General features: G+C 48.2%; 1 long non-coding RNA gene across 15 annotated transcripts; it reads right to left on the bottom strand.

The window, feature by feature from the left end:
- Positions 1-1,341: 1,341 nt before the first annotated feature.
- LOC139831109 (uncharacterized) lies at positions 1,342-24,096 on the bottom strand. 15 transcript variants are annotated; one of them, XR_011745644.1, is made up of 13 exons: positions 23,495-24,090; positions 22,536-22,947; positions 19,978-20,182; positions 19,636-19,695; positions 19,450-19,527; positions 16,915-16,972; positions 16,686-16,811; positions 15,220-16,329; positions 7,915-8,071; positions 2,933-3,033; positions 2,718-2,833; positions 2,253-2,480; positions 1,342-1,696 (listed from the first exon to the last, which is right to left on the bottom strand). It is a non-coding gene; the product is annotated as an uncharacterized lncRNA (long non-coding RNA). The 15 variants fall into 15 exon arrangements; XR_011745637.1 differs by having other exon boundaries at positions 1,343-1,696; positions 1,813-2,480; positions 23,495-24,091; XR_011745636.1 differs by having other exon boundaries at positions 1,343-2,144; positions 23,495-24,089.
- Positions 24,097-25,300: the final 1,204 nt, after the last annotated feature.

The raw sequence follows: 25,300 nt of genomic DNA, 5'->3' as shown, positions 1-25,300 counted from the left end.
AGCAATGTTAGGCGTAACCAGTTTATTCTTATTTTAACGGAAGACATAATGAGATTGATTAAAAATTCCATCCTTGTTTCGGACCGGTAATGCTACACCTACAGATGAAATTGGCTATGGAACGCTACGCGCTGACGTGACGAAGGGACGTGGAGCCAGCGTGGGTAACTTCTCGCTCACAGGCGAAAGAAAATCAGTTACGAAAAATATCCCCCATCTTCCCAGTAGAGCTCCACTACTTCATGGGCGGTGAGGCGGCCTAGACCTGGTCGGCGGCGGCGCGGCGACCTAGCCCTCATCCTTGGCGGCACGGCGACCTAGCGCTCTTCGGCGGTGGCGCCGTGACCTCTCCGTCGTCATCGGCAGCGCGGCGACCTAGCCTCGGCGGTGGTGGCGGCGGCGCAGCTCCCCCTGTTCTGCAGCTGGACGGTGATTCCCCTCTCTTGCAGACCCATCTCGTCAGAGTTGGTCGTTAAAACTACAAGTTTCATAAGTACCAATGCAAGTTTGGCATCTTGCTAAAGAATTTTGTCTCTCTTAATGCTGGTCTCTTACAATTTCATTTCGTGGGTATGCCACGGTCGGATGGATGAGGCTAATGTGATCTGCACTGAGATCAAGACGAGACGATTGCTGCCAGATTGCTACTGGATTCTTTTCTGCAGGAGCATACAATTTTATCTAGTGGATAGTCCTGGGGATAATGGATTGTATTGCAGCCTGTAGTAGAGTTAATGAATGTAGAAACAGGGCTGGGTTGTATGATTTCTTCTCAGGGTAAAAGTTGTGTGACACAGCTTAGTTGTGCACTTCCATGTGTTATCTTTGTACCATACTAGTACTTTGTATAAGCTTCACGTTTATATTTACATGAATACAGATTGTTCAGATGTACCGGCACTTTGGTTTCTGTCGTTGTGCCATTTTGTACTGCTGCTAGCTCATGGTCTGACTACCAATTAGCTCCACTACCTGGTTCTTGTTTGTGGTTCTGGGGTACATTTGGATGTTGTTTCGACAGTTTTCTAGCTGATAACATTCTGGACTCAAACGCATGCCAGACAATTGCTCTTCTGAACTCAAACGAGTTCAGTTGTACATTACTCTTTCTGTTGGCATGTCCAAGGGAAAAGAATGTGACGTGTACAGCATTGGATGGTACAGGCCTGAGATTCTGTGAACTACTGTTGCTGGTAGCTTGTATGCTATACAATGTGATATGTTGTATGATAAGATAATAAATAATAAACTCTTTTGATGATAAATTCATTATGATATCTTTCTATTCCAATACTGAAAATTGCAATCGCATATAATTCAATAATCAGTTCAAATACACTGTGGAGAATCCAGATTCCGAAACATAAATTCGTTTACTTTCTACTACCATGTGCCTATTAGCTATTACATTAAAATTTCCAAGTGCATAAAAGATTATAACAAAGGTCTGCATCCAACATCCTTAAATTACACAATTCATCTCTAACTTTGATCCATCGTATTGTTGGACTTCTCCAGTTCCATCAAAGCGTAATTGCAGAGAACTGGACACAGGAGCGGAGCTTTGCTGAACTTCATACAACATGCTTGTATATTTTCCTAGAATTGGAGGCATAACGACAGACGATGAACCTCCATATGGTGATGCAGCTGTCATTGTTGGATTTATGTTGCTAACACTAAAGTCAAACGGTTCCTGCACCAAGCAAGTTTAGAAGGTACTTGCTATAGAAATAAATAAAGAGACAAAAATATATACATGAATTGCTCCATATGGTATTGTGGCTGTCATCGAGGTCAATGTTGGCACACCTTATGGGCACTACGGAGCTCTTGAGGAAGTTTGTGCATAGCCTGGTAACCTTTCCGAAGTCATTGAGGATGTGGGCGAGGTTTTGAATGTCTTCTTAATAGGGGCTACAAAACCGCCACATCATCCGCATAAAGAGATGTGCGGAGGATGGTACCCCGCCCTCGGATCTTATTGAGAAGCCCATGTCCCGTTGCCTTTTCCAACGCATGAGCCAAAGTATCGATAGTCCAACACCTTTTTTTTCTTGTAAAACTTCTCCTTAATTAATAGAAAGGGCAAAGCTTTTGCCCGCGTTTCAAAAAGAAAAACTAATGTCCAAGAAAAAAGATTCCTGGTCCAGATAAAGTGGTAAAAGACATATGTGCTCAGGTATGTAGTGAAAATAAAGAGATGACAAACAAAGATACTTGAATTGTGCTGTAACTAAAGAAATAGCTACCTCATATTTCGTCTCCTCTTGTTGTAGGCTGTCTCTCTCGGATGATTTTCTTTTTTGCATTTGATCTTTTATTTTTCATTTTCATGGAGTGAACCTGAAATAAATACTAAATTAGTGGACTTAAAGTGTAGAGCTTTTCGAAGAATCAAAGTATTTGTTAGAAATGTCTCTTGTTCAGCTTTCTTCTTCTCCTTTTGTGCAGATTTCTTCTTCTCCCATCTCCCATTTCTGTACATCATGATAATATTATAAGAATATATATAAGAAGTTAATTAAACAAAGAACATATTAGTCAAACCAACTGAACACTAATACTACTGCCGCTCGAGGTAATGGACTACTACTTGCGTGCACCGTGACCAGTGTTATCCCCTAAAACAGGTGCTGATTAGCTAGTGATCAAATTTTAAAAAGCTTGACGAGAGACATTTTTTTTTGACATAGCAGAGTACGAAGATTGAGTACCTGCAAACGCAGATGGATAAGGATCAGGCAAGCTGAACTGGGTTTGATCAATTTACTTGAACCTGTTCCTCTGCCATAGAATGATCGATCAACAGCTTGGCGTGGTCAATCTGAACCTACAGTGCAGTTTGTTGCATAATTAGCAGAATGTCCGGCGGCCGCCAACGGTCAAAATGGTGAGGTCTATCTACGGGTTGAGGACGATGGTGAGGTACCTGCGTGAAGCCCGGCCATTCACCACGGCGCGATGGAGGAAGCGGGACGGTGGCGGCGGCCCTGCACGGCGGCGCGATGGAGGAAGGTCGCCGTGATCGATCTGAACAAGGGCAAAACGTATTAGGCACGTCCTGTTGGTTGCATAATTAGCGGCACGTCATGTTTGTTGCATAATTAGCGGTGCTTTTTTTTTCCTTCCGTGCAGCAGCCACGTACAATTCCATCCGCGTCACCGCGTAGCTATTCCGTAAGTCTCCGTAGGTCTAGCATTTTCGGTTTTGGACCTTCTCCTCTAAACACTTTCTTTGGGTTTTGCCATTTCAGCCCAACCGCCACCCCCACCACTCCAAAAATTCCATCCTTGTTGTTACCTGTCGGTGGCAGGGGCACGAGCAGAAACCGTCGGGCTCCTAGCACCCTCGGTGGAGGAGGTCCCCGTCCGCTTGGCGGGTGGCGCAGACGGCGCATTCAGAACCTTGCCTTCCTCTTTCTATTGCTAGAAAATGGTGGTTCTCCTTTCCCTGGCATACAACTCTCATAGGTTGGGACTGATGTGGTACTTAAATCCATGTTCAGGATTTAAATCCATGTTCACGACTAGCTACATTTGAAAAATAGAACTGTCAATAGAAGCTACCTGGATTGGTGTGCCTGTGATTAGGAGACGAGAGCCACTTTTATAAGTTCTCACGAGTTCCGATAAATCAGAATGTTCATTATTTAAATTTTCATCTTCATCAATAATAATGTAGCCCTAGTGGATACCCTTTAACTTTCTCTTTTCTATATTTGTCATCTCAAAACTAGTCACGCACACATCAAATTCCTGCGCCTGCGATGAGTCCCATATAGCTTTCTAACAGAGAAAAAGAAAGAGAAGGTCACTAATAGTATAAGTTGAATCAATGAATAAAGAACAGACTTTTGAGAGAACTAACCCGCTCTTTTTTATCCCCCAGGAACTTCACAAAAAGTAAGTTAGAGAAAATAATGTTGAATGCCTTCATCCAGTTGTCAATAGTCTACTTCGGAACAACAAGCATGTGACGATCAGTTTTTCTTCTTCTTTTTTAGGATCAGTTGTGTCTCTACTCTTTTTTTTTCTTTTGTGGGTTTAGTCTCATGCTTGAGATACCCCTGCAATGCTTGAGATACCCCATGCTTGAGACTAAACCAACAAAAGAAAAAAAAAGTAGAGGCACAACTGATCCTAAAAAAGAAGAAGAAAAAACTAATCATCACATACTTGTTATTCCGAAGTGAACTATTGACAACTGGATGAAGGCATTCAACAGTATTTGCTCTAGCTTACGTGTTGTGAAGTTCCTGGGGATAAAAAAGAGCAGGTTAGTTGTCTCAAAAGTCTATTCTTTATTCATTGATTCAACTTATACTATTAGTAACCTTCTCTTTCTTTTTCTATGTTAGAAAGCTATATGGGACTCACCGCAGACGCAGGAATTTGATGTGTGCGTGACTAGTTATGAGACGGCAAATATAGAAAAGAGAAAGTTAAAGGGTATCCACTGGAGCTACATTATTATTGATAAAGCTGAAAATTTAAAGAATGAACATTCTGATTTATCAGAACTCATGAGAACTTACAAAAGTGACTCTCATCTCCTAATCACAGACACATCAATCCAAGTAGCTTCCATTGACAGTTTTGTTTTTCAAATGTAGCTAGTCCTGAACATGGATTGAAGTACCACTGGCTAGTAACTGATGTGTGTTGTTTCATATTTGTTTTTGGTTTAATATTATTAATGTTTACCAGCTACGTGGCAGAATGATTTGCATGAGCTTTGGCTCTCCTACACTTCGTGGTACCTAAGGTCTTTACGTCTATGTCTTCAGAGACCTTTGATATGTGGTCTCAAATTTTGGGTTGCCCTTATAAAAAATCGGATTCGTATTCCGCCTTCAAGGATTGTTTACAACATTCTGGTTCCGATTCGGATTCAGAATCCAATATCTTGGATCAGCAGGAGGTGGTGGTGGAGGTTCACAAGGTTGGGATTCTCGTGATCACCAATTTCAGTATTTTAAAATGAAGTCTATTTATAATTCTTTATTACAACTTCCTCTTCTGTTCAGCTGTCAATAAGGATGACCTTCCAAAAATGACATTGTTGGGTGCTGGAAAGGTTTTCAGTTCCGAGGACAGCACAGTAACGGATAAGGATATTGAAGATATTCTAGATAAAAGAGAGAAGACAATGACACAACCTAAAGCAAAAATACAAAAAATCGCTAAGGATAGCATTAAATTTAGTTGGAACAAGCGTATGTGCCTGTATACCTGCAGCAGCCCTCTGTCTTTTGTCCACCTACCTAACACCTTCTTCTATGTAGATAATTGTTATTGGGATGAACATCGCAGCATGTCAGAGAAGGTAATAATTCATACATTCGATTCATGTGGTGTAATTGTTTTCTAAAGTGTCTTGCTTATCACCAACTGAATTCTCCTCCGTGTCTGCTTGTGGTCTTGGTGCTAACATCAGAAATTTTTGATACAGAAAGTAAAAAATAAGAAAGATACCATTGAGGGGGAAGCCGAAGGTATTACTCGCTCTTGGTTTTCCAAGGTTGTATTACAGCATGCAAGCAAGTGGATCGTGCTAACTTTATTATTCTTATGTGATGCTCAGATCAGCGGGATCCTTTGATGCCCGAGGAGACAGAATGGAAGGGACGTAGCCCATGTTGTTATTTAGTTGACTACATGGATACTGGTACTGAAGCTCGAAGAGAAGATGAAATACAGAATGAGGAACAAGAACCTGGCTTCGGTGATTTAGTTGGAGTGATAGCCAATAGAACATCAGTCCCAACCTATGAGAGTTGTATGCCAGGGAAAGGAGAACCACCATTTTCTAGCAATAGAAAGAGGATGGCAAGGCTCTGGATGCGCCGTCTGCGCCACCCGCCAAGCGGACGGGGACCTCCTCCACCGAGGGTGCTGGGAGCCCGACGGTTTCTGCTCCCGTACTCGCTCGTGCCCCTACCACCGACAGGTAACACAACACTCCACCCGACACACACACACACACACACACACACGCACACTTCTGTTACTCGTCTAGCCCGCCGCCGCCGCCGGTTCCTTTGTTCCGACCGCCGTCTCTGTCCCGCAGTTCGCCGCATCCTTCCGATTTGTATCAGGGATGGAGCTGCGGTAAGGTCGTCATCTCAGGTCGCAGTCGCTGATAGGATCTCGCCGTCGTTCCCAGCCGCGCCGCTGCCCAGACGGCGGCGGAGACGACCGGATCAGCGCCCTTCCGAACAAAATGCTACTCCAAATCCTCATTCACCTCCGCTGCGCCCGCGCCGCCGCCCACACAAGCTCTCTCTCCCGCAGGTGGCACGGTCTCTGGAGGCACCTCTTCGAGCTCTCCTTTTGTGACATGCCCTTGGACGCAGTCGACGCCGCCCTCCAACAGGTCGCTTGCCCCGCCCTGTCCCGCCTCGAAATAGAGATCCCCGAGAGACACATGATTCTGGACCCTGCTCGCGTCTCCGCCCTGCTCAATGCCGCCGCGGGGCTCGCCCCGGCGGATCTCATCATAGATGTCTGGGGGCACTGTAAAGATCGCGACTTTCCTATCCAGATTACCTCCTTCGAACGCGCCGCCTCGATCAAGCTACGTGTGGTCAACCTCTACCTGACTTTACCGGCGGGCGACAACATCGAGTTCCCTGCGCTGGAGAGAGTGTCTGTCGCCGGCTGCCGCGTCGACAACATAGCTGAGCTGATCAGGCGGTGCCCTAACCTGCGCGTGCTAGAGGTATGCGGGTGTTGGGGCCTCGACACGGTCAAAATCCACTCGTCGTCGATCGAGGAGCTTGTCTTGGACAACAGCGGTGTACTGGGTAACCTTGACATCGTAGCCCCAGTGCTTGAGCAGTTCAGGTTGCAGGCCACCATGGGCAGGGACTTCAATGTGCTGTTCTCAGAGCCGATGGTACAATATCTCTGGTGGTGGTGCTCGTGTGAGCAGCGTAATGTCGGAATTGGCGAGGCATGGTACCTAAGAAGCCTGGATCTATGGACAGAGGAGAGTGCCTACATCTTACAGCTCAACATAGATTTCTCGGTGTGTCTTCTCACCTCCTCAATCTACCTTACCTTGTACTAGTATTCATGCTAGGTTGTCTTAGCTGGCATACATGTCTATTCTTTTCTGTATAAATTGTCAAACCTAGAAACGTTGAGCTTATGCAACTTCTAAAAGGACTTACATTTTGGATTTGAGATAGTATGCCGCAAATAGCAGGTTGTTATAAACTGATGAAATAAGATCAATGTCAAATGTGGATAAGGCCGAGACTAAATATATTGCTGAAGATCCAGAACGACATGAGTACAAAAACTTTGTTTCTAACTATAGAAACATTTTATTTAAGTAAGAATGATAAAAAGAAGTATTTTAGTTATGTTACTCTACAGCTAAGCTAAATAGCTAATCTATATTCAACTAGGAGAAAAACAATGAGAAATGGTGAAAATTTTGATGCTGCTGTTCGGTGCTTCTTGTCTCCTGCTCAATTCACTTTGCGGTATTGTCTTCATGCTAGGTTGTCTTATTAGATTACTAACTTGGACTTACATGTTTGATCGAGGACAGTATTGCTGCAGTAGGTTGCTGTAAACTGATGAAAAAAATCATCCACATATCAGCTAGATAGCAAATTGGACAAGGTTGAGTCCAAATAGAGTGTCCAGCTAAGATCTACTACCAGATAGGAATTGCAATTTTGTATCTAATCTGGACCTATACTTTATTATGTTGTGCAAAAATGTACATACATTCACACTTGCCTACCATTTCACAAAACTTTCCCAGCAAGAATTTCTTAAAGAACTCTTACTACTTTCAAGCCTATTCCTTGCATTTTGCAAGGAACAAAACCCGGATCGCCATCTGTAGCAACCACACATAGCAAACAGGAAGGGTTAGAGAGAGACAGGGATTACCTCGTCACCGTAGTTGTCGTCGAGCAGCAATACACAAGGACGGTGGCATCCTCTCCGGCGACACCAGCAGCGGCCCACATCCGCCACCAATGTCAAAGCCAGGACAAAAAAAACACATGTTACCGTAGGAAGAGCAAGAAGCCATGTCCAAGGGTAGCTGCAACAAATTAGTTATCAAACCTTAGTGAAAACTGAAAACGGATTTGACTAGTAATAGCTCCAGACAAGACACAAGTTTCATCAGTGTTTGTGCATCATGAGAAAAAAAAATCAAAAGAATCTAATGCCTATGCAGGCCAAGTTTTTAGTTAAGTTAAATTAAACAGACTTTCTGCTTCCATATTTCAGGAATAGGGAAAAAAGTGCATGCAACCAGGAGTCCGGGACGTACTCCAATCCCTTGGGAATCAACTTCACTTCACACTTGAAGCTATGTACTAGTGAGAAATGAATGCGAAGACGGTTGGAAAAGAACTACGGTTTCGAGGATGGCTCCGCACGATTCTAGACGCAGCCTGAGCTCTCCCACCCCCAACCTGTAGCCCCGCCGCCGACGAGCCCCGACGGTAGGTCCTCTCCATGTGCCCTAACCCAGCCTAACCTCCACCAGCCTCGCCGTCGTCGAGTCCATCGCCGGCAGCCCTCAGATAAGCCCCTCCACTCCGCCCATGGCGTCCAGCTCCAACTCCAGCGCGTCCGCCGCCGGCGACGGCCTCCGCTGGCTCGAGTCCGCCGGCGAATCCTCGAGTGAGCGCTCCTACCGCGATGTCGCAGCCACCCCCCCTCCCCCGCTGCTGCACCTGCCCCCGCGGCCAGTCAAAGGGCTGTGCCTGCGAGCAGGTCGCCGGCGAGGGAAAGGGTGCCGGCCTCTGCCCGCATCGGCCCGCGCTCGGAGATCCACAGACCTGGGGGCGCCGCCCAAGTCGACGCGGATGGCTTTCAACGCCCCCGCCGCCGGAACCGTCAGCGCCGCGCCTCGCCACGCCACACGCCGAGCCCCCGCCACCGCAGCACCTCCCCGGGAAGTGACGAGCTTTGCTTCCGCTGCCTCGACCCCGGCCACCGCGTGCGTGACTGCACCAACAGGGTCAAATGCCGCACCTGCCTCATCTTAGGCCACTCCTCCGGCGACCGGGAAACCTGCCTGCGCGAGCAAAGGCTCCGCCGCCTCAACGACGACCGCGCGCGGCCACCGCGCGGCGGCAACCTGTCGCGCCCGCGCTTCTCGCCGGCGCCTGCACCTGCGCCCCAGCCTGCTCCAGTGCCCCCGCCTGCCCCCACGGCCACGGCTGCACGGCCGGCCCCGACGCCTCCACAACCCAGCCATGCGCCGGTGCGTGTCCTTCTCTCGCGCTTCGTCGAGATCGAGGAGGCTGAGCTCACCCTGCGACGCGCCATGGTGGCCTCCATCACCGGGACCAGGCCTAGCGTGCGAGCGGGCGATATGGAACAGGCCCTCTACGCCATGTTTGACCTGGCGCCGGGGGATTTCACCGTCCACCTCCACCACCCGGAAGACTTCCTCATCCTCTTCACGGCCAAGCAAACCATGGACCGCCTCGCCGGAGAACACCTCGTCAACACCGCCAACTTCTCCTTCCTCCTGCGACCGTGGAGCAAGCTCGCCCACGCCGGCCAAGGCAGGTTGGATCAACGCGTCGAGCTCGAGCTCCGCGGCATCCCCGCCCAGGCCTGGCATGCAGCCACGGCAGAGCACATCCTAAGCTCGGACTGCTGGATCGAGCGGCTTCACCCAAGCACCAGGTCCCGCGCTGACATGGCCGTGTTCCGTGCTACGGCGCGCTCCGACAACCCATCCGCGATTCGCCGCCGCGCCATCCTGGAGATCGTCGAGCTTCTGCCATCGCACATCCCGACCGCGCCGCCAACGCTAAGGACCCTCACCTACCCCATCACCATCGAGGTCATCCCCGGCGAGGGGGCTACAAGTGACACGGCGCGCGCCTCCCAAGCCGGCGGCCGCGACGGCGCGGGTGGCAACGCCGGTAATGGCCGGCAAGATGGCGCTCAAGGACGTTCCCGGCGCAGAGGTCGGAAGAGGCGGCGCACCGGAGCCGCGCCGGAGGGTCGTGCTGATGGCATGGCCGTGGACTCCCTTGGCTGGACCGCGCCCTGCACATCCCGCGCCAACGGCGTCGACGTTGATCCTGGTTGGGGCTCCGACGGCCACAACGCGGCGGCGCCACCAGTTCTGGAAAGGGCAGTGGACCCCTGGCCGGACAGCTACAGGGCCAGCCATCCTCGTCGCCACGCCAAAAAGAGAAGGGCCAAGGCTGGCCGCTGTGCACAACCTGCCAAAGTCTGGAGGGCCAAAGCTGCTGCAGCTGCACAAGCGACACCGGGCCAGCCTGCTACACAGACCACGAACGACCCAATCGCGTCGCAGCTATGTGCTGGCCAGGAATGCAGTGGGGACCCCAACGAAGCCATGGCCAAGGAGCGTGAGGCTGGAGATCAGCGCGCGTCCCCGACCGGGTCGCTTTTGCAAAGTGAAGTCCCTGATTCAGCGTTGGAGGCTAGCGGCTCGGCACCCGACACTGATCCTCTGTCGGGGCAAAGCAGTGCTTCACCTCTGGCTGCTAGTGGAGGCAGTTTGGACGCTTGCTGCGACCGATCAGCGCCGCACGACGGTGACACCGGAAGCCATGCAAAACCACCTTCTCCCGCCACCTCGCCAGCCAAGACTCCGGAAGCTTCCCCCAAGATGGATGCTGGACCGGCCCACAAAGCCCACGAGGCCTCCAACACGACCTCAGAGGCCCAGGAGACCCAGGATGAGGCAAACCAGGCCCAGCTGACCATGGACTTGGCCTGCGCCAGCGCCGTGCCAAACACGCCAAGCCCCGCCGCGCCTGCTGCTGCAGACCCCACGCCGACACCACCTGCTCCGGCCAGCCGCTTCGCCTCGCCGCCGATCACGCTCAGGAGAAGGCCGCGGCCTGCGCAGCCGCCTACCACGTGGACGCTCGGCGACTTCCTAACGGCTGCCACCAAGGAGCTGGGCTCTGCCCTGCCTACCCCGGGGAGAAGAACGCGCCGCCACCCACCCAATTTTGCGCCACGACGTGGACACTCGGCTTCCTCCACAAAAACGGTCAATGTGCCGCCCACTGCTGAGCGACGTGCCCACATACAGATCCTGCGCACGCTCGGCATCATCGACACGGATCAGGCCATCACGGCGGAGGCCATGAAAGCCTACGACGACGTCTTCGCAGCACCAATCCCACTCGTCGTCCTCACTGCGATCGCAGCTCTGGTGGACCGCCAACTACCCGCCCATCTACTGACCCCGAATGGCAGCGCGACGCCGGATGACCGGCCGGTCGTTGTTTAGGCTACGCGCCCGTTTTGTGCTTCATCGATCCTGTTTCTATGGATTACGGACTCAAAATTGTAATTTGGAATGTACGTGGGCTCAACGCACGTGCGCGCCGCATCGCCATCCGCTCGCTGTTGGCCATCACAGACGCCTCGATTATCTGCCTCCAGGAAACAAAGATGGAATTGCTCTACTCGTCCATTGTCCTTGAAACGCTTGCCTCGGAGTTCGACGATTTCACTTACCTACCGGCGGTCGATACTCGCGGCGGCATCTTGCTTGCATGGAGGAGCCGGATGGTGACCGTCACCGACCCAGAGTTCACCACGAACACGATCACCGCCAAGGTCCGCACCCAGTCGAGCGCCGGCCCATGGTGGATCACGGTGGTGTACGGCCCGCAGGAGGACGCCGAGAAAATCGCCTTCCTGCAAGAGCTACGCGACATCCGCAGGGACTGCGAGGGTCCGTGGATGATCTGCGGTGACTTCAATCTGATCTATCAGGACGAGGATAAGAACAACAGTAACTTAGACCGGAGGATGATGGGGCGGTTTCGACGCGTCATCAACGACCTCGCACTCAAAGAGGTGTAAACGGGCGCCGCTATACTTGGTCCAACGCGTAGTCGCCGCCCACCCTCGTCCGCTTGGATCGCGTCTTGTGCACGGTGGACTGGGAAGAGCAGCATTGTCACTGTCATCTTCGCTGCATCGCCTCCGTCGTCTCGGACCACAGTCCCTTGCTGCTTGACTGTTCACCCCTGCCTCCTGCGCACCGGCGTTTTCACTTCGAGGATTTTTGGATTCGCATGCCCGGGTTCCAGGAGACGGTGGCATCGGCCTGGCAATCCATTCACCAAGCCGATCCCTTCCTGCGCCTGCTCCTAAAGATGCAGGCCACGGCGCGAAGACTGACAAGTTGGAGCGCGCTCTCCGTGGGAAACGTGCGGCACAAACTTGCCCTCTCGCGCGTGCTTTTGCTGAGTTTTGACAAGGCACAAGAGGGGAGGGTGTTATCTGCCCAGGAGGAATGGCTGCGCAAGGACATCAAGCGGAAGTACCTGGGCCTTGCATCGCTCGAACGGACCATGGCTAGGCAGCGAGCTCGCGTCGCCTCGCTCAAGGACGGCGACGCCAACACTTCGTTCTTTCATCGACAATGCTCCTACCGCAAGCAAAAGAACACGATCCACAGCCTATCGGCTGACGGACGCACGCTCACGGACCCTGCAGAGATCGCGGAAGCCGCCTTCCTCCATTACGAGGGGCTGCTGGGCACGGAGGAGCCGCGCGACTGCACGCTCAACTTCGACGACCTCATCACGCGCCACGAGGACCTGCTTGACCTTGATGCACCGTTCAGCGAGGAGATATGGCCGGCAGTACGGCGCATGCCCGCAAGGAAGGCGCCAGGCCCGGACGGCTTCACTGCCGAATTCCTGCGCGCATGCTGGCCTCTGGTTAAGCACGATGTCGTCGACATGTTCCAACAACTATACGAGCTACGAGGCCGCGGTTTCTCCAAGCTGAACCAAGCGTTCCTCACCCTGCTGCCAAAACATGCCGGCGCGTCCACCTTGCGCGACTTCAGGCCGATAAGCCTGATCCACCTCTTGGCCAAGCTGTTTGCCAAGGTGCTGTCCCTGCGTCTCGCGCTGAAGCTTGATGGCATTGTCAGCCCGGTCCAGAATGCATTCATCGGCGGCCGAAGCCTCCACGACAACTTCGTCCTTGTCCGGCAATCGGCTAGGCTCCTACACCAGCTGGGCGCGCCGCGCATCCTCCTCAAACTCGACCTGGCACGGGCGTTCGACTCCATCGCCTGGCCGTTCCTCTTTGAGGCTCTACGCCAGTATGGCTTCGGCAATCGCTTCCTCGAGTGGCTAGCCATCCTGCTGTCCTCCGCGAGTACGCGGGTGCTCATCAATGGCGCGCCCGGCCCAGCTATTTGGCACAGAAGAGGGCTTAGGCAGGGCGACCCCCTTTCACCGCCGCTCTTCGTCCTCGCAGTTGATACCTTGGGGAAGTTATTCAAGCGCGCCGTCGAGCTTCGCGTCCTGGGGCAGCTACACCCGCGGAAAGAGATGCCCACGATCTCGCTATATGATGACGACGTGATCCTCTTTTGCCACCCCACACCTGAGGAGGTTGTGGCTGTCAAGGAAACGCTGAACCTGTTCAGCCGCGCCTCCGGCCTCCGCGTCAATTACACCAAGAGCACCGCGACTCTGATTCGTTGCGTTCCCGAGGATGTCCAGGCAGCCGTCCAGCAGCTGAGCTGCCCGATCGTCGAGCTGCCAATCACTTACCTTGGCATACCCCTAACTGTGAAGAAACCCACTGCTGCGCAACTGCAGCCCGTGGTCGACAGGGTCGCGGCGAAGCTCCCCACCTGGAAGGTAGGGCTCATGGACAAGGCTGGCCGCCTGGCTATGGTCAAATCTGTTCTAGGCGCCATCCCGATCCACCAACTGCTGGTGATAGCCCCTGACAAAAAAACCATCAAGCTGATCGTCAAAATCCAGCGTGGCTTCCTCTGGGCTGGGCGCGCCGATGCCAAGGGTGGCCATTGTCACGTGAATTGGCAGCGGGTGGCGAGGCCGATCTCCCTTGGGGGCCTGGGCGTGCGCGACCTGGAGCGCACGGGCCTCTCCCTGCGCTTGCGTTGGCTATGGCTCAGTCGCACTGATCCTCGCCGCGCCTGGCATGATCTGGACCTACAGTTCACCGCAGATGAGCGCGCCCTGTTCTTCGCATCCACCACGATGCAGATCGGGGACGGACGCAAGGCCTTGTTCTGGGAGGACAGATGGCTCAATGGACGGTCCATCGGCGAGATCGCGCCGCTGTTGCATGCTTGCATACCCAAGCGGAGAAGGAAGCTGAGGACAGTGGCGGACGGTCTGCAGGACCATGCCTGGGCACGAGACATCCATGGCACGCTCGGGCTCCATGAGATTGGGCAGTACCTTATGCTCTGGCAAGCCATTGACGGCACACAGCTCCACGACGCCCCAGACCAACTGCTCTGGAAGTGGACGGCGAGCGGCAACTACTCTGCCAGCTCCGCTTACCCCGCCACGTTCCAGGGTTCCACCCTCTGCCCGGTGTGGAAGCACATTTGGAAAGCTTGGGCGCCACCATGGGTCAAGTTTTTCAACTGGTTAGCGTCCCAGAATCGGTGCTGGACTGCCGACCGGCTGGCGCGTCGTGGCCTGCAACACCACCCCCGCTGCCTACTATGCGATCAGGAACCCGAGACTATGCAGCACCTACTCATCCACTGCCCCTTTGCCAAGCAAGTTTGGCTCGAGGCCCTGGCTTGGTTGCGTTTGTCGTGCCGCACGCCACGGGACACTGATGATTCCATCTTCACTTGGCTGGTGGAAGCGAAGCAAACGACGCCCAAACCCCTCCGCAAAGGGCTAGGATCAGCAGCGCTGCTCCTGCCATGGATGATTTGGAAGCACCGTAACGAGTGTGTTTTTGAGGGAGCACGGCCGTCTGTGCGCGACCTGATGTCCAAAGTCAAGGAAGAAGCTTCCCTCTGGGCTAAGGCAGGTGCTATGGGACTTAGGGTAGCGCTGCCGGCAACCTGGGATGTACACTGAGTAGCCGAGTGTGTTCTTTGTATGCTGCCTCCTAGGAGGACTGTAAACATTCTACCTTTTCAATGAAATGAGACGCAAAGGTCCTTTGCGTTTTCTCGAAAAAAGAAATGAATGCGAAAAAATGCAGCTTTTCAGGTGCAACTACAATGACACAGGCCAGAGTTTTTTCCCTGAGAATTCGTGGCCTAATTCAAGTAATCGTCAGGCTCTACAGGACCAAACCTAAAGCCATGGCACAAGAGATTTATGCATAATTTTCGCCACTAACACATTTATTCAACATGATAAAATGATCTATACTGAATTTGAAAGGACTCGAAGTCGATGAAGAGGAGGAGAGTAAGCTCACGGGCAGCAGAAGCTTGGGGAGGTAGTGGCGGATGATGTGGTGGTCGGCATGATCGAGGAGCAACAGTTTGGGTTCGTGGCCGGCGCCGGCAACATTATGTATGCGCCATTTTACACTAAATTATGATGATTCATGGATTAGATACCAATCAAGAAATAAATGCTTGGATTCCTTTTATACCTCTGAGCAGGCCTTGATGACTACATGGCAGAATCACGATAACATTACACGACCAAAGAAAAAAAAATGCAGTTTACATAACATCAGACCCTATATCTGTCCTACGACGTATTAAGACCCCAACTTAGTTTCTCAAGAAGGATTAAGGAATGTGAAAATCCTTGCAACTATTGAATTGGTATGTTAGCAACTACACCATATGTTCGAGTTTAGATCTCACCTTGAGCATGGCTGACTAAACATGCATACATTTATATTGAAACCATAACCAATAAACAAAGAGTCACAAAGCACCAGTTATGTGGCCCATGAACTAAATGCTCAATAATAAGTGGGCCGCCAGACCAAGCCAGGAAGTCAGTACAGACAGCCGTGGCATCGCATAACACAAACAAGCTGAAGTTAAAATACCTCAAATATCAGTACAAGAAACAAAAATATAATTCAAAGCAAGAAACAAAAATATATAAAAGTATAGTTCTAACTGTAACATCGAGATGATACTTCTAATCGAGCTTCTATACATAGAGGAGCTTGCAGGCTAGCTTTCTACTCTAAAATGAATGATGCAAAAACAGGGCAGCAAACCAGTAAAGCTCACAATAGAATTTGCACTCAGTATTAACACTAGGCACGACACATGCATGGATAAATATATATACCTAAAGGTGATAGCAACACCCAAATCATGCAAGAGCTAGTAATAAAACCAAACAGTCTTAGAATCAAGGAGAACTACGATAAAACCAAATAGTCCTAGAATCTAAGATGTGCACACCAGCCAAGTACAGTCAAAATAAGTACAAAAAAGTATGAGGAACTATTTACATCTAGGGACAAGGGTACATCACGTTGCCCAGAATTTCACCTTAACCATGCAGATCAAGAAAAGGACATCGCTGCCACAGGCAAATATTCGTTCCAGCCTATCTGCATACACACCAGGCGGTAAAGTTGGGTTAAAAACAGGCAACCAAATAGAGAACCAAATAGACATAGCATGCCAAATTAGTTTCTCAAACCATAAGTTCCAGATTAGGGTAGGGTCAAGCTCGCAGTATATTTGCAATGACTAGCAGGATCAAAATAAGCCACTAAACTCAATCATTCATTCGGTGCAAGTTTAAATGCATCCACACAACACCAAAATGGTCTCAGCGTAAAATTAAAATGGTATTAATTTACGAAGCACACTTTCTAGATGATCAAGAGTAGATGGCCAAAGTACTTTCAATCACTTGCAGAATAATCCATAAACTGAATTCTGGCAAGTGACACCTCTGTACCTGCTTATTTGACAAATCTTTTGGACCGATCTCGATTCTCAAAGGAACACCTTTGATTTCCCATTGACAATATTTCGATCCTGGAGAATGGTTGTCACGAGCATCCAAGTCTGCTCAAATCCCTGCCTGATTCAAGGTGTAAATTGTTCAACTCGCATGCTCCTTTAATATCCATTCTGTCAGCATCTTTAAATGGCAGATGAATAATGAAGACCTGGATAGGTCTCACCTTGGGTGGCAGGACTAAGGGACCTTGTCATCACCATGTGTATTACCATGACACCAATCTAAGAAGAGCAAACATGCCAGATATTAGAAATGCAAGCATAACTAGAAAGAACATATGGTGACAAAATACCACATTCACATAATTAAAAAAACTAGTACTAAGCTATATTTCAGACTGCAACATGCCTCCACATCACAACTCAAGGAGATCAACAAAACATTATGCCAAGACGGGTACAATATCATATCATTCAAGTATCTATACAAAGTTAATAGTGCAAAAAGCAAGTTTAAGATGATCAACTTGAGGGGACCACCACAAAGTATTCCACAATTAACACGTACCTACCAGAAATATGTCACAGGAAGTTACTATTTAACTGGCAAGTGACAAGGAATCATTTGTAAACATCTACTACCTCCATTCCAATCAATAAGGCTTACACTGTGTTTGGATGCAGTGAATTAGGCTTGGAATTGGGGAATTAGAATTTAGACCTTCAATTCAGTTGTTTGGATGCGAAGAGAATTAGAGTTTGGAAACCGCGGCCAATTCCAGCCCACCCCGCGCGGACGCGTTTTCTTCCTTGCACGATTCGGAGGTCGAGACCTCCGTATTGGCCTGGAATTTGGCCGCGAGCCTCCCGAAGCGTTACGAGCCTCTTCTCTCCCTGACAGACGCTTCTCTACCGAAGTCCTAGTACGTCGCCGGCCTCCTCCCTCCTCTCTCCTCCCTCCCCTCTCCTCCCTTCCCTCCCTACTCCGGCCTCCGCTCTCCTTCCTCCCCGGCCTGCCGATCTGCAGAGACCACGTCCGCCCGCCGTTGCCCTGCCCAAACCCTAGGTAGAGCTTGGGATTGGGGAACGGTGCGGGATGCAGAGATGCTGGCCCTTGCCCGCCCGCCTCTTCCTTGGCTGTCGCGCGGCCGGCCTACTCTCGGCGCTCACCCGGCCGGCCGAACGCACCTTTCTCTGTTTCTTTACGTGTGTAGTTCTCTGCTCTGTCTAGTACTTCTTTTGGACCTGCTCTGTCTAGTACTGTTCGTTCATTCGTTGTGGTTCTTTTTCCTTTCTGAAGAGCTAAATCCAAGTGAAGTTTCAAGTGAACGTGTAGCTGCTGTTTGATTCCTTGAATTTCTTCTATGAGATATATATATGCTTTTTAGTGTTGTCGCTTGACAACTATTTTGTGTCATGTCATGTTGTAATTTCTATCATATTAATTTTAATATTTTAACATGTGTAAAAATAATATATATATAGACATTCTAATATACACATGTTATTTTTTACGTGTACATAAATTTATATTGCCCAAACTCAATAGAACATCAAATTTCATGGTCTGTACGTCCAAACAGGAATTAGAATTGGGTACGGCAGTTGATTCCAAGAGCAAATTCCAAGCGCACACAAACAATTTTTTTTGAATTGGAGCCAATTCATTTCCATCTTGGATTTGGAATTCTCCGTCTAATTCAATTCCAGATTCAATTCACTGCATCCAAACACAGCGTTATATTATTTCTGAGAAGTCAAACCGAGTAAAGTTTGACCAAGTTTTCACAAAAAATACAAAATCAATACTATTAGATAAATCATGAAATATATTTTCATGTGATACCTATAGAATACCACATTTGTTGATATATACTTTTCTACAAGTTTGGTCAAACTTTACTTGGCTTGACTTTTCAGAAATATAAGCTTTATTCATTGGAATGGAGGGAGCAGTGGATATGCATAAATCTACCCCCAGAAAGACATGCCTAACAACAAGAGCCATCACCAAGCTAGTAATAGAACTGTTCGACAAAAATACAATTAACATCATATATCATAGTGGACAGGGTGTTTCTACACCCGGGTGCATATGCACCCTTTATTTGAAATGCATATTAAACATATTTTAAAATGTTAGAAAAATACAAATAAAAATTTCCCGTGTATACCTTGACATATTACATGCTTACAAAGTTGTTTCAGCAAAAACCGATATGTTTCGTGCCTTGTGCAAAAAAGACAAATCTTTGGTGCTAAAATAGTCTATTTTTTGAGGCATTATTTGTCTTTTTTACACAGGGTAGAAAAATTGTTGGTTTTATGTGAAACTTTATGTGCACACATAGAACATGTCCCTCTATATGCTAATTTTTTTTACTAAATTTTTTATGTTTTGGAAATATGTTTTATATATACCAGGTGCATATGCACCTGGGATCAGATTTGGTTTTCCGTATCATAGTTGAATACAAACCTACATGTCATGCAAACATGTCAGGAGACAAATATAAAACAAAGATCGCTGACATGCATGATCAACTAATTAACTAGTGTCCAATTGAATCACCCTAATTAACCATAAAAAAGCAGATCCAACCGCCACGGTAACACCAGATTGAACATGACAACACACAGGTACACCGAGAATATGCTAACTCAAATGCCGTTCAAAAGCACACATTCATGATTCATCAATCTCATGGTACAATAGCTGTCACAACAAGAGAGAGGCATCGCGGTGGATTGAGATATACCAGATCCTTATCTTGAGGATGCAAAGCTTCATGGAGCCGTTATCGAAAGCAAGGAGCAATAGAGGTGTCTAACAGTAGCTGCACAGAAATGCTGCACAGAAATACCAGGGGCTACCATCGGTTAAGGCTACATGGGAGAGGAGGAGCTGGGGTCTTCGGCTATAGGAAACTGGAGTAGAAGAGTACCTAGGACGACACAGAGGGTTTCAAGTGCATCCTGAAAGAGCTGCATCGGAGAGCCAAACCCTGCATGTAGCAGTAAAATTATGTCAGCGCATGTTTATGTCCGTAGCTCGGATGTGTCACATAAGAACAAATATATACATGAAAATTCAAGAAAAATCCAATGAAGAAATTCACTAAATAAAGAAAAATTGAATAATGCTGCTCCAATGCTCCAGAATGTATATAACCAATTAATGCGAACAATATATATGTGAGAGAAATTCTAACTAGAGACCTCTCTGGTTCATGTAACGTAGCAAATGATATGCTAGAACTGAGAAATGATTCACAACAAGAAGGTACCAACGAAAGACATTGGCAATCATTAATATTTATCTTGTGGCAGGCTTGAAATGAACCAGCATCACGGTCCAGTTGTCCCTCGACCTTCTCCCGGAAGACGCTTGCATTTGCTCCAGGTGGAATCCGGGCGACAACAGACCGGGCAAGAAGAGGAGACCACCACCAAGAGCTCAGGGAGGTCGGCGTTGATGTCATTCAACGTTTTCTGCATGGGGCACAAGCATGGGCATGAGTACTATGAGCAAAAAAAAAAATAGGATCATTTGCCTACATAACATTCTAGATTATACACATGACGATAATGATATATGTTTTGAACCAGGAAATGTACATGTTTCCAATAGGCACGGCCAAGATAGATCGTTTAAGTTTTCTTTTCTTCTCTCAATAGTGATGTGAAAATTACTCTCAACAGTTCACCTGTAAGTATGCTTTAAGACAATACAATAAAGTAATGCTATTGTTTAGTCACAGCAACATCAAAGCAAGCAATAATACGGAACAATGCACATCAAAGTAGACCGACCACCGTACTCAAAGGCCCAACCAGTATCCATGTAGTCAACTGAATAACTACATGGGCTACGTCCCTTCCATAGAAAAAGAAAGAGAATGTCACTAATAGTATAAGTTGAATCAATGAATAAATAATAGACTTTTGAGAAAACTAACCCGCTCTTTTTTATGCCCCAGGAACTTCACAACACGTAAGTTAGAGAAAATCCTGTTGAATGCCTTCATCCAGTTGTCAATAGTCCACTTCGAAACAACAAGCATGTGACGATCAGTTTTTTCTTCTTTTTTAGTATCATTTGTGTCTCTACTCTTTTTTTCTTTCGTGGGTTTAGTCTCATGCTTGACGGTGCTGGCTAAACCCACAAAAGAAAAAAAAGTTGAGCCACAACTGATCCTAAAAAAGAAGAAAAAACTGATCGTGACATTTTTGTTGTTCCGAAGTGGACTATTGACAACTGGATGAAGGCATTCAAGAGTATTTGCTCTAGCTTACGTGTTGTGAAGTACCTAGGGGATAAAAAAAAGCGGGTTAGTTGTCTCAAAAGTCTATTATTTATTCATTGATTCAACATATACTATTAGTGACCTTCTTTTTCTTTTTGTATGTTAGAATGCTATATGGGACTAACCGCAGACGCAGGAATTTGATGTGCGCGTGACTAGTTATGAGACGGCAAATAAATAAAAGAGAAAGTTAAAGGTATCCACTGTGGCTACATTATTATTGATGAAGCTGAAAATTTAATGTGTGCGTGACTAGTTATGACCATGCACAGGAAAGTAGACCGACCACCGTACTCAAAGACCAACCAAGGCATTGCTGTCTCCCATGACGACGGCATCTTGGCGATGTTGTAGCTATGGTGTTCTTGATGCATATTTTGTAGCAACCAGTTTTCCGAGAAAATAACTCGTATTAAAAGCATATCATACTCTTGCTGCAATCTAAAGCTCTTAGATCAGGCTGATCAAAACTCAATTTAATGGTGTGGGGATGATCTAGTCTATTAGTTCCAAAACACATCCATTTCATCAAGCATGAAATAAGTATGACAATGAACTCACAAACAACACCAGCTAACTTGAGTCCCTGCAAGATACTACACTGTCCAGGTAAACTTGTTATGTTGAATGCTTACTCGGTCAATTGACTAACTTGATGAAAGATAATATATTTTTTACCTAATAATGCCAATTGGGAGCTCAATTTGCATATGATTACTAATCTACTGATAAGAGTAAAGATCACATGGCCTAAATTTTTAGATGATCCGAATCTACAAAGTCATGCCAAGGGTTCAAAAAATGTGAGTAGATCACATGGCAAATGACCAGATCAGAACTACACTTGAGAACGAATGCAGGTTCAAGAAACAAGTGATCATATTTACACACAAAATTACATGTATGACCGCTTAAAATCATACAGCTAATCGCAAAAATCGAACCAACCCAGAAATAATACTAGACAGGCTTGTGTTTACTACAACCATTAAGTGCATTAAAAAAAGATCAAATAGTAGAGAACAATATCCAACTGAACCAGTCACGAAACAAAAATGATGGATAACTTTACAGAATTAAAGTCCCCAGTCCCCATTGTCTAAAAGACTGAAGCATGAAGCTAGACCAAGATTTTAATCAAGTAAAATAGATTTCCTGCTTCCGTATTACATCAATAGGAAAAAAAGCAACATATACAAATTCTGCATGCAACCAGCAGTCCAGGACATACTTCAATCCATTGGGAATCAAAAAACTTCACTTCAAACTTGAAGCTATGTACTAGTGAGAACTGAATGCGAAAAAATGCAGCTTTTCAGGGGCGACTGAAACGACACAGGCCAGAGTTATTTCCCTACGAATTCGTGGCCTATTTCAAGTAATCATCAGGCCGTACAGGACAAAATCTTTAATGCCATGGCAGAAGAGATTTATGCATAATTTCAGCTACGAACACATTCATTCAACGTGATAAAATGATATGTACTGAATTTGAAAGGACTGCAACTCGATGAGGAGGACGAGGAGAGGGAGCTCACGGGTAGCAGCAGTTTGGGGAGGCAGCGGTGGACGATGTGGTGATCGGCATGAGGAGCAACAGTTCGGGTTCGTGGCCAGCGCCGGCAGCAGCAGCTCGGTAAGACGACCGCCAGCCTTCCTCCATGCCTCATGTTGCAATTCCTGTGCCCCTCCCGCCGGAAAGAGGCACGGCTGCGCCGCCTTGGTCGTCCCCGACAGCGGGGCACCAGGTCAACCCGTGGAGTTCTACGTCTCGGCCAGGCACCACCAGGTCTCCCCCTCCGTTGGGTGCTGCAGGAGAGGAGACGAGGACAGCGGCGTCCTCTTCGGCGACACCAGCAGCGGCCCGCGTCAGCTGCCAACGTCAATGGCAACAAAAGAAAAGAACCCCAGGTTAGAGTAGGAAGAGCAAGAAGCCACATCCATGGGTACCTGCAACAAGTTAGTTATCAAACCGCAGTGAAAACTGAAAACATATATGAGTAGTAATAGCTTGAGACAAGATAAGAGTTTCACCACTGCATGTGCATGATGAGCAGAAAACAATCCAAAGAAACTACTGCCTATGCGGACCAAGTTTTTAATTAAGTTGAATATAGATTTCCCGCTTCCATATTTCAGCAATAGGAAAAAAGGCAACAAATATAAAGTGTGCATGCAACCAGGAGACTGAGGTCGTACTACAATCCCTTGGGAATCAAACAACTTCACTTCACACAGCTATGTACTAGTAAGATTCTGAATGCGAAAAAATGCAGTTTTTTGGGGCCGACTAAAACAACACAGGCTAGAGTTCTTTTTTCCTGTGAATTCGTGGCCTAATTCAAGTAATCATACTGGACCAAACCCTAACGCTGCCACAGGAGATTTATGCATAAATTCCGCTGCTACCACATTCATTGAACACGATAAAATGATATGTACTGAATTTGAAAGGAATGCAAGTCGATGAGGAGGAGGAGGAGGAGAGGAAGCTCACGGGCAGCAGAAGCTTGGGGAGGCAGCGACGGACAATGTGGTGGTCGGCATGAGGAGCAACAGTTTGGGTTCGTGGCCGGCGCCGGCAGCAGCACCTCGGGAAGGCGACCGCCGGCCTTCCTCCGTGCCTCATGTTGCAATTCCTGCGCCCCTCCCGCCGGCGAGAGGCACGGCTGCGCCGCCCTGGTCGTCCCCGACGGCGAGGCACCAGGTCAACCCGGTGTAGTTCCACGACTCGGTCGGGCATCACCAGGTCTCCTACTCCGTGGGGCGCTGCAGGAGAGGAGACGAGTAGGCGCCGGCTCGACTTGAGTCCACGGCGTCCTTGCCGGAGGTCGAAGCGAAAGACGGCGGCGGGTGAAGCCCACGCCGACGGGTTGGACCTGCTGCGGGAAGGAATGGGGGTGGAGTGGGGGCCGGTGGCCCGTGCCGTAGCTTGAGGGGAGGTTGGCGGCGCATGCAGGGCTTGGCGTCGAGGAGATTGGAGAAGAGGCTCAGGCCATTGGAGGTTAGAGTTGGCAATATAGTTGAGATCCGATTTTAGGGGATTAGCATCCTTAAAGAACGCGGGCGCTAGGGTGTTTTTCCTGGCCTGTCCGTTACGAGCAAATCCTTGTCAATTCTGGGAATACCTCTTGCGTCGACGCCACAATAGGAGCCAGTTCTATCTCCAACAACCAACGTTTCCTTCCCAACAGCAATGACTACCCACGCGGCAGAAAATAATTCTGTTTTAGCGCCCGTATTAGCAGCCAGCGTTGGGATATAGAGCGCTTGGTTGTTTTCATTTTTGGTAGGCATTATTTTTAATCAGCTAAGCGCCTCCTTAAGCGACTACGGTCGGCGGTGGCTCATGTCGCTTAGGGTAAAGCCGTTCTTGCCGCCGCCGCCAGCCCGTCTCATCGGTTCCCCGCCACTAAGTCGCCTTCGCCCGCCATCAAGCTGCTGTGCCTGGAGCTTGACCGAGGCGTCGCGATGCTGAACCTGTAGCTGGGACGAGTATTACTTCATCAACAACGATGATATCACAGGGGCTTAAAAATGCCGACACCTTTGAAAACCATGCACACTCCACCATTGAACTGGAAGCTTTGTTTAGCAGTTCTTACATAACCAAAACGAAACAGTAGAGTAAAACCAGTAGCTCATGAATTTCAGTGAGGGTTAGCATACCACTGCCCGGTTCTTCTTCCGAGACTCTAGAGTCCAATCAGTCCCTCGCAGTCATTGGATAGTTTCAACATTTAAAAGTCATCAAAGAAGCGGAAATTCAATTTGGCCCCCGGGTGCGTATGCTCCCTCTACTAACAAAACATATTTTGAAGTGTGGAAAAATTTTGATAAAAAATTCTACATGTACATCTCCATAATATATGTGTATGCGTCAAGTTTCACGAAAAAATAATATTTTTGATGGCCTATGTAAAAAAGAGAAAACTTATCCTGCGGAAAGCATTATTTTCAGCACTGAATTTTGTCTTTTTTACCCACGTCACATGATAAGTTCATTTTTTTATGAAACGACTTTGTGAGCGAGTAGCACATGAAGACGTATGTTCGAGTTTTTTGTTTCAATTTTTTGAAATTTAAAATATGTGTAAAATGCATTCCAAAATATAGGGAGCATATGCTCCCATGTTCCAAAACACCACTCCCCATCTTTACTATTACTAGTTTAATGCTCGTGCGTTGCTACGGACGTAATGATCGTCTTATTTCAACTATGCGTTAATCTTTCAGCTCGCCCGCCCCTTCTTACCCCCTTATAACCCTAAAATGTAAGACGAGAATGAGTTATATTACTCCT

Source organism: Lolium perenne, chromosome 5, assembly GCF_019359855.2.
Source record: "Lolium perenne isolate Kyuss_39 chromosome 5, Kyuss_2.0, whole genome shotgun sequence".
NCBI lineage: Eukaryota > Viridiplantae > Streptophyta > Magnoliopsida > Poales > Poaceae > Lolium > Lolium perenne.
This window is presented reverse-complemented; position numbering and strand designations above follow the sequence as displayed.